This window comes from Primulina eburnea, chromosome 17, assembly GCF_022965805.1.
Source record: "Primulina eburnea isolate SZY01 chromosome 17, ASM2296580v1, whole genome shotgun sequence".
In the NCBI taxonomy this organism is placed as follows: domain Eukaryota; kingdom Viridiplantae; phylum Streptophyta; class Magnoliopsida; order Lamiales; family Gesneriaceae; genus Primulina; species Primulina eburnea.
Genome location: NC_133117.1, coordinates 28974263 through 28984607, shown reverse-complemented (window position 1 = coordinate 28984607; position 10345 = coordinate 28974263). Strand labels below are relative to the sequence as shown.

The 10345-nt window shown below is 42.0% G+C and overlaps 1 non-coding gene across 1 annotated transcript; it reads left to right on the top strand.

Annotated features, from left to right (window-relative positions):
* The first annotated feature begins 8859 nt into the window (after nt 1-8859).
* Nucleotides 8860-8965, top strand: LOC140818882 (small nucleolar RNA R71). The gene has a single exon (XR_012115113.1). It is a non-coding gene; the product is annotated as a small nucleolar RNA R71 (small nucleolar RNA).
* The last annotated feature ends 1380 nt before the right edge of the window (nt 8966-10345 follow it).

Below are 10345 nucleotides of genomic sequence, written 5' to 3'. Positions count from 1 at the left end.
TGCAATCAAAATGACTCAACAAGTGATGAATGAGAATTTATATCTAAAATGATTGAATTAAACTCAATGAGAAATGGATTTGTTGGGAATCTCGGTTCACCTACCCCTCGTTAATCAATTAATTCGTTCGATCGTGATCTACGCTTCCGACAGGATTTCCTAATCTATTGAACACACTCTCTCGAGCTATGCCAAACTAATTCACTCAATGAAGTAATTAAATGTCTTTAATTATTTATCAAGAATGAATCGCATTTCGATTGATGAAATCCCCTAGTTTTCGACCCTAAGGACTATGACTATCGGCACGTATCCAATTTCATATATCTACGTAAATTGTAGATCCGCGAATTCTACTACTCGATCCTATCACTCGTTTTTCTCTCGAACTCACTCGTGATATAAAAACGTCGTTAAAGTTAGCTATTCTTTAATGACACGATAAAACAGTAGTAAAATCAAGAATAACGCACAATCAAAATATAAATTAATTCGATTCAACGTTCGGGGTAGGATCCCCTTTAATCCCAACAAATATGAAAGTTTAGCTACTAGAATTCATAATTAAAATAAGCAAAACAATATTTAAATAAAGGAAAATAAACTAGAAATACGAGACGTGACGAAATCTGCGAAGAACGATGCCCGGAAACCGTCGAATCTTCAATCCAAGTGCAAAAGCTCTCCAAAAACTCCTTGTGCTCCTTCAATAATGTCTGAATATCCCCCAAAAACGTGCAATCGCCTTACCATATCAACCACACCTCCAAAATAAGGTAGAGAATCGCGCACAATAATTTCCAAAAATAGGCGGCGCTCGGGCGGTAGAAAAGTACCGCTCGAGCGCCAACTTTCTGTGATGTCCCTCGGCTGGTGCGGCATTCGCGCTCGGGCGGTAGAAAAGTACCGCCCGAGCGCCAACTTTCTGTCTGGCTTGCTCAATTAGTCATCTTTCGCGCCCGGGCGGTAAAATTCTACCGCTCGGGCGCCGAGTATTCTGTCCGAATTCTTCAACTTTGCACACTTTGCTATATTTTCCGTTTTCCGACCATTTTTCCTGCAAATTCATCACCCAACAGTGAGATATGATAAAATGCAAATGATTACTCTAAAATGAACAAAATGTAAATGAAATGCATGCATGCACAATGCAAACACAAATAAAACTAATGCAATAAACACGTAAAAACACCACCTATCAACCCCCTCATACTAACCTTTTGCTTGCCCTCAAGCAAAATAGGTTAAAGCACGAGACTCTAAATAAATACAACAACAATAAAAGACTCAACCAAGAACCAACCAACACAATTAAATGTCAATGGTGAGTTGACAACTTTTATGATCATGCCTCAGTGAACTTCCGCACATACAAATCATAATCAAGTCAAATCACAAACGAGTACTCATTCTCATCTACACATAAATCTTGACACTAATTTGAACGTGTGTGTGTGTCATGATGGGTCTAGTCATTCGTACGTCAAATAGATCAAGCATCAAATCATGCGAGTCACTCAATTAACACTTCAATACAAGTCTCACTAGCATGCACCCCGTGTCCATTTATCACTAACCATAAGTTGAACTTTATTAAATTCTTAAGTGCAGATAAGGGTGTCGAAAAGAAGGAAAATAAGCTCACGTGGCTAAAAGTTGGGAGTACACCGATCATTTTCATTGTTCAATTGTTCAGACTTTTCGTCTGACTTTCCTCGTCTCCTTACATCTCCAACTTTTAGCCTAGGAATAGAATTTCATTCCCTTTATTTCGGCTTCCCCCTCACCTTACATCTCCCTTTTTTTCTCAAAGTTCTTTTTGCAAGAAACTTTGTTATTTCAACATGTTGATGCACAATTTTCACACATGTACTCCCTAGGCTAAGAATATATGACTTTGGATTATAGCTGGTTAGGAGTATGATATTTGAATTCAGTGCATTGAAAAGGAGATATATGTGAAGTTCAAGGCAAATCGAATTCTCTATTCAAGGTTCCAATCAGTGACTTATTTCCACGGGTTTACATGCTAAATCAACTCATAAATGATGTCTTTCAAGTTAACCACACAAGACCTTCAAATATCACCATTTTTCCTACAAAATTCTAGTCCCCACACATATGTGCTCAAAAAGTTCAAAATTTGTACCAAAATTCATGTTTCAACAATCAAGAGTATCATTCATGAAGTGACCCAATCAATGCTTTTCAATTCAACATCATCATCATCGGCTCATAAACCATGTTTTCTCACCATAAACGACTTCAAATAACATAAATGCAACGACTTAAAAACCAATTAACAAAACACGCAAAACAACCTAACAAAACAATCTACCCCCCCTCATACTAGAGTTGTGCAATGCCCTCATTGCACAAAACGAAACAAAAACTAAGAACAAAAAGAACCATGAATGCAAATGCAAGAGAGTATGCAAAATAAAAAGGAAAGGGGAAACAGTAAACTCCCCTGATCAAGGCTGATCCTCGTCATGTTCCGGCGGTTGCACTCCGGCGGCATCCCCTTGCTGGTAATAATCATACTGGAACTGGAATGGGGGAGGAGGTAGCGGAGACGGCGGCACGGTCCCTGGTTCAGTGCCCCCTTGCACAAGCAGCGAGCGCATCATGGAGTCAATGTGAGACAGATGGTCGGTGACATACGAGTTGAATTGACCCTGATACGTTTGGAAAGCGAGATTCTCAGCCATCATATCGGTGTGAGTTCGCTGGCGGGGTGGTGGTGGACGGCGGCGTGGAGCGGCGGCGCTAGAGCCACCTAAATTTTCCTCCTCAGTGGGGAAGTCAATCTGTCGCTTGGCATACTTTCGCTTATCGTCTTCGATGGAAATCGGCTTCATGGGTTGAATCCACTCCTCGTCGTCCCGGAATAGAACTCCCGCACGGGCACACAACTCGGAGATAATTGTCGGGAAGAACAGACCGACGTGACTGTTGCGAGCACACAACATGATTTGAGAGTGGATAAGTGTGCCCACATTCACGTCGTAGCCGTGAGTTAACGCAAAAAGGAGAACCGCTCGTTCCTTTTGGACCTCGTTCTTATGCGAGACCGGCATCATCCGTCGGGCCACAAATAAGTACCACATGGCAGCGTCAACGGTTAAGAATTTCTCATCGAAACAGCTCGGCGGTCCGCCCACTGGTTTCCACATCGCACCCGCACCCGGATGGCATAGCGCGGTGATAATCAAGTCATAGTTCGGGTCAGCAGCTAAAGCCTCAAAACGAGAGTTGTCGACCTCCGCCATTTCCAACAAAGCATTGATAGTTGCCGAGTCACACGGGACATGTACACCCCGAACAAACACCGTCCCATTTCTCCCCTCCATAGCATTCGCGTAAAATTCACGCACCACCGAAACTACCGCTGCCTTAGGATGATTGGAAAAAGTTTCCCATCCGCGCCGTTCCAATTCTATCCAAGTTCCTAGGTGCCTATCGGCAGATTCTTTTCGGAATCCCCTCTCTACTATCGGATTTCTATTCATCTTGGCATGCTCATACCTAGCCCGCGCTTCCTCACTAACAAATCGATGCCTATCAAAAGTCGAAGAGGAGGAAGAGTCGGAAGTACCTCTTTGTTTCTTCTTTGGAGCCATAGTAGCGGATGAGAGATTTTGGGGGAATCGGAGAAGATGACGTTTGAATTCCGTAGGATGCGCTTGCCCACAATGCTTGAATCGTGATGGTTGGAGTGATTCCCTGCAAGAAGATGAGAGGAGAGTGGAAGTGAGTTAGGGATTTGAATGAGTGAAAGGGGAAAAATTTCGTGCAGAATGAAGAAGGGAAAGGGGATCTCGCTTATTAAAGCGGTCGCGCTCGAGCGGTAAAAAGTTACCGCTCGAGCGCCAACCTTCTGTAATGTAATAGTCAGAGGTAAGCAGGCGCGCTCGAGCGGTAAGAAATTACCGCCCGAGCGCCAACTTTCTGTATGCCAAGGGAAGTTTCGCGCTCGAGCGGTATAAAAATACCGCCTGAGCGCCAACTTTCTGCCCAGAATCGAAATAAATTTTTTTTTTTTTAAATAATACAACTGGAAAATAAAATAAACTGACACGAAAGAAAAAGAGAATTAAATTAAATACAAGAGAAGGGAAAAGAAAGAGTTCTCAATTTATAGTCGAGAGCTTGACTGTCGGTCCGTCTCAGTTCGGATTCTCTTGGAACCGTGTGATTCCAAGTTGTGGCTCAATTGTGCCACCCATGTAGTGCTTTAGGCGCTGGGCATTGACCGTAAATGTCCCATCTTTCCCATCTTTCAATTCCACAGCTCCCGATGGATAAACTTTCGAGATCACGAATGGACCGGACCATCGCGACTTCAATTTACCGGGAAACAAGCGCAACCGGGAGTTGTAGAGCAAAACACTTTCACCCTCCTTAAATTCTCTCTCGATGATTCTTTTGTCATGAGCCTTTTTGGTTTTCTCCTTGTAAGACAGTGCAAGATCATAAGCCAAATTCCGGAACTCCTCCAATTGGTCCAATTGAAGCAAACGTTGTTCACCTGCATCAGTAAAATTAAAGTTCAGCGCTTTTGTTGCCCAATATGCCCGATGCTCCAACTCGACAGGTAAATGACATGCTTTACCAAATAACAACCTATACGGTGTAGTGCCTATAGGTGTTTTAAAAGCAGTCCTATATGCCCATAGAGCATCATCTAACCTCACCGACCAGTCTTTCCTACTGACGCCTACCACTTTCTCCAGAATTCTCTTTATCTCTCGGTTCGACACTTCCACTTGACCACTCGTCTGGGGGTGATAAGGGGTAGAGATTTTATGTGTGACACCATATTTGCTTAAAAGTTTTTCAAAGAGTTTGTTGCAGAAATGAGTGCCACCATCACTAATGATTGCTCGTGGTGTTCCAAAGCGGTTAAAAATGTTTTTCTTCAAAAATTTTAGAACCACTTGAGCATCATTAGTGGCGTATGCTTCCGCCTCTACCCACTTAGACACATAATCCACCGCCACCAAAATGTATTTTTTCGTGAAAGAACTGGGAAACGGTCCCATGAAATCTATTCCCCACACATCAAAAACCTCACACTCAATGATATTATTTAAAGGCATTTCGTGACGGCTAGAGATGTTACCTGTCCGTTGGCATTTATCACATGCTAGCACATAAGAACGAGCATCTTTAAAGAGGGTTGGCCAATAAAAGCCACATTCGAGTACCTTAGATGCCGTCCTCGTTGGTCCAAAGTTACCACCTACCTCACGGTCATGGCAATGAGTAAGAATCGATCCCATCTCTTCCTCCGCCACACATCTCCGAATCATAGAATCTGCACAAATCTTAAACAAGAAAGGTTCCTCCCAAAAATAATATTTCACGTCCGAAAAGAATTTCTTTCTTTGGTGAAATGTTAGATTCGGGGGAGGTGAGCCTGTAACAAGAAAATTCGCAAAATTTGCATACCATGGACAATTTTTCACCTCAAACAACTACTCATCCGGAAACCAATCATTAATCGCATCAGTCACACAATCATTACTGATAAATTCTAATCTAGACAAATGATCTGCAACCACATTCTCAACACCCTTCTTATCTTTTATTTCCACATCAAATTCTTGCAATAATAAAATCCACCGAAGTAAGCGTGGCTTTGCATCTTTCTTTGCAAGTAAATATTTAAGGGCTGAGTGATCAGTAAACACAATTACTTTCGACAAAACAAGATAAGCATGAAACTTGTCAAGTGCAAACACTACTGCAAGTAACTCTTTTTCGGTGGTGGCATAATTCAACTGTGCTTCATCTAGAGTCCTACTTGCATAGTATATGGTGTGAAATACCTTGTTTTGTCTTTGTCCGAGGACAGCACCTACCTCAGTATCGCTAGCATCGCACATGATCTCGAAAGGTAGATCCCAATCCGGTGCCACCAAGACAGGAGCCGTCACTAAGCGCTCTTTCAACTTCTCGTATGCCTGCAAACAATCAGAATTGAAATCAAAAGGCACATCTTTCATGAGTAAAGAAGATAAAGGTTTTGCAACTTTAGAAAAATCTTTGATGAAACGTCGGTAAAAACCGGCGTGGCCTAGAAAACTTCTAACTCCCTTTATGGACGCCGGAGGTGGTAAGTTCTTGATAACTTCAACTTTCGCCTTATCCACCTCTATTCCGTGCCCCGAAACCTTGTGCCCTAGGACAATTCCCTCTTGTACCATAAAGTGACATTTTTCCCAATTAAGCACCAAGTTTGTCTCCTCACATCTCCTCAACACTACCTGCAAGTTCTGCAAACAATCATTAAAAGACGAGCCAAAAATCGAGAAGTCATCCATAAATATCTCAAGAAAAGTCTCAATCATATCATGGAATATAGCAGTCATGCATCGCTGAAAAGTGGCAGGGGCATTACACAAACCAAATGGCATCCGTCTAAAAGCAAAAGTGCCATAAGGACAAGTGAAAGTGGTTTTCTCTTGGTCCTCGGGCGCAATCATGATTTGGTTATACCCAGAATACCCATCTAAAAAACAATAGAACTCATGACCCGCTAACCTCTCAAGCATTTGATCAATAAAGGGAAGGGGAAAGTGATCTTTACGGGTAGCATCATTCAATTTCCTATAATCAATGCACACACGCCATCCCGTAACAGTCCTAGTGGGTATTAATTCATTATTTTCATTTGTGATAACGGTAATCCCACCTTTCTTTGGCACACACTGAACAGGACTTACCCATGCACTATCAGATATAGGATAGATAATACCTGCGTCGAGAAGCTTAATTGTTTCAGCCTTTACTACCTCTTGCATCTTTGGATTTAATCGTCTTTGAGGTTGCACAAGAGGTGAGTACTTCTCTTCCATCAAGATCTTGTGCATGCAGACGGATGGACTTATTCCTTTGATATCTGCCACCTTCCACGCAAATGCACCCTTGTGCGCTTTCAAAACTTCCAACAGCTTGTCCTCCATCACATCTGTCAAAGCAGCAGAAATAATGACAGGTAAAGTGTTATTCTCACCTAAGTATACGTACTTGAGGTGTGGGGGCAACGGCTTTAGCTCAAGCGTTGGTGGATCCTCGATTCTTGACCTTTGAGGGGTCAAATCTCTTCGTTCTCCTAGATCCTCCAATCGCATCCTCATTGGCCTTCTCCATGGTTGGTTGGCATTAAAGTGTGCCACAATTTCAGCTCTTTCTTCGTCTAACTCCTCTTCTCCCAATTCAGTATTGATAGTGGCCTCCAAAGGGTCCCTAAGAACATCCTGCACATTGTTGGATACAAGAGAGTCAAAAGCATCAATTCTAAAACAACTATCAGAATGCAGTGTGTGCTTAAGTGCATTAAAAACATCAAATGTAATTTCTTCTTTGCCCACTCTCAATCTCAACTTTCCCTCTTGCACATCAATAAGTGCCTTGCCAGTCGCAAGGAATGGTCTCCCCGAAATGAGAGGCATCTCGGTATCCTCCTCCATGTCGAGCACCACGAAATCGGCAAGAAAAATGAATTTGTCCACCTTCACTAGCACATCCTCAACCACTCCGCGGGGATACTTGACAGATCTGTCAGCCAGTTGCAAGGACATCCTCGTCGGCTTAGGCTCTCCCGACCCAAGTTTCCTAAACACAGAAAATGGCATCAGATTAATACTTGCACCAAGATCACATAATGCTTTATGAAAAAAAACATCACCAATCATGCAAGGAATAGAGAAACTCCCTGGGTCTTTTAGCTTAGGTGGGATTTTGTTTTGCACTAAAGCGGAGCAATTTTCAGTTAAGTTGACTGTCATATGATCCTCCAACTTCCTCTTATTTGCTAAGATATCCTTCAAAAATTTAGCATAGCTAGGCATTTACATTAGAGCATCGGCAAAGGGAATATTAATATGCAACTTTTTAAACACCTCGAGAAACTTACCGAATTGTGCATCTAGTTTTGCTTTTTTAAGTGCTGCAGGGAAAGGAGGAGGTATAACGATTTTTGGTTGTGCAGTGGGTGCTAGTGTGGAGTTAGAAGACTTACCTTGAGATGTCGCGGGTTGCTCATCCACTGTTTGAGTTTTCTCTTTTTCCCTTGACTCCAAAACTTTCCCACTTTTCAACTCAATAGCCTTCACTTGCTCTTTTGGATTCGTCTCTGTGTTACTTGGCAAGGTGCCTTGCTCTCTACTTGCTATCATCTTGGCCAATTGTCCAATTTGATTCTCGAGTCCCTTTATTGATGCATCTTGGTTTTGGAGTCGAGTTTCAGTGGATGAAATAAACTTAGACATCATTTGTTCCAAGTTGGACTTTTCTTCTCTAGGAGGATCGGATCTATACATCGGTTGTTTGCCATATTGTTGTCCTCCTTGCGGTCTAGTTTGACTGTTTTGACCGCCCCATGAGAAGTTAGGATGTTGCCTCCACCCAGGATTGTATGTGTTCGAATAAGGGTCATTCCTTGGGCGGTTTTGGACTCCCACTTGATTCACCGGTGCCTCATTTTGCACATAGAAGGGATTTCCATCTTGACAGTCTTTCACATAGTGCTCTCCTCCACACTTTTCACAGAATATCTCTTGAAGACGCATAGCCGTGCCACCCACATTCAAGCCGTCTATTTTCCTGTTTAGAGCGTCAAGTTGTGCAGTAATAACAGAAAAATCAGTTACCTGGTGAACTCCGGCACTTCTCCGCTGGTTGTTCCTGTCAGATTGAGGATGATAACTGCTAGCAGCCATCTCCTCCAGTAGCTCATAGCCTTCCTCAGCAGTTTTTCTCAATAGATTTCCACAAGCAGCAGCATCTATCATAGTACGATTAGGAGTAAGTAAGCCATAATAGAAGGTTTGAACGACTAACCCAAGTGGCAACTCGTGATGGGGGCATCTTCGTAATAGATCTTTGAAACGCTCCCACGCCTCATATAGTGACTCTTGATCGAACTGAGCAAATGTTGTGATGTCTGCCCGCAGCTTCATGGTCTTCGATGGAGGAAAGTATTTGATGAGAAACGCCTTCGCCATGTCCTCCCATGTAGCGATCGAACCTACAGGTAAACAATTCAACCAAGCTTTAGCTTTATCACGCAAAGAGAAAGGAAATAAACGAAGTCTAACAGCATCATCAGAAACTCCATTAAATTTAAAAGTATCGCAAATCTCAAGGAAATCCGCGATGTGTGTGTTTGGATCGTCCACAGCAGTTCCTCCAAATTGGACGGTGTTCTGAATCATCTGGATAATGGCTGGTTTGATTTCGAAGTGATTTGCCCGCACGATAAGTCTCACAATGCTAGGGCGTGCACCCTCCAAAGAAGGTTGGGCATACTCCAGCATTGGTATGCGGCGTGGCATCTCGATATGTCTCTCTTCACGCTGTTCCTCCTCGCGTTCTGGCTCGTGTCTCTCCATAAGTTCTTTAAGCCTCTGCTGTTGTCTCCTTCTGCGGAAGGTTCTTTCAATTTCAGGATCGAATTCAAGCTCCACGTCAAGTGACTTTGGCATGCACTGGAAGGGATATCTGTAAGAAAATGTGAAGTGTTATCTCAAGAGAAATGAAATAATGCTAAAGGAAATAACTAAAAATAAAATTGTAGATTAACAGTTCCCGGCAACGGCGCCAAAAACTTGGTCGAGCAAAACTTGCACAGTGAAATCCCCAATAAAATATTATTTTGTATGCTCAAAAATTGATCGCAAGTGCACGATGTCAAGTTATAATATAGTGTACGTGAGTACGAGTATCGTTCCGCTGAAGACTGTGTTTAACAATTACTATTTTCAGTTATTTAACATTTAGCAACGAAAATTGATTTGTGTGATTATTCCTACTATACTCAATTAAATATGCAATCAAAATGACTCAACAAGTGATGAATGAGAATTTATATCTAAAATGATTGAATTAAACTCAATGAGAAATGGATTTGTTGGGAATCTCGGTTCACATACCCCTCGTTAATCAATTAATTCGTTCGATCGTGATCTACGCTTCCGACAGGATTTCCTAATCTATTGAACACACTCTCTCGAGCTATGCCAAACTAATTCACTCAATGAAGTAATTAAATGTCTTTAATTATTTATCAAGAATGAATCGCATTTCGATTGATGAAATCCCCTAGTTTTCGACCCTAAGGACTATGACTATCGGCACGTATCCAATTTCATATATCTACGTAAATTGTAGATCCGCGAATTCTACTACTCGATCCTATCACTCGTTATTCTCTCGAACTCACTCGTGATATAAAAACGTCGTTAAAGTTAGCTATTCTTTAATGACACGATAAAACAGTAGTAAAATCAAGAATAACGCACAATCAAAATATAAATTAATTCGATTCAACGTTCGG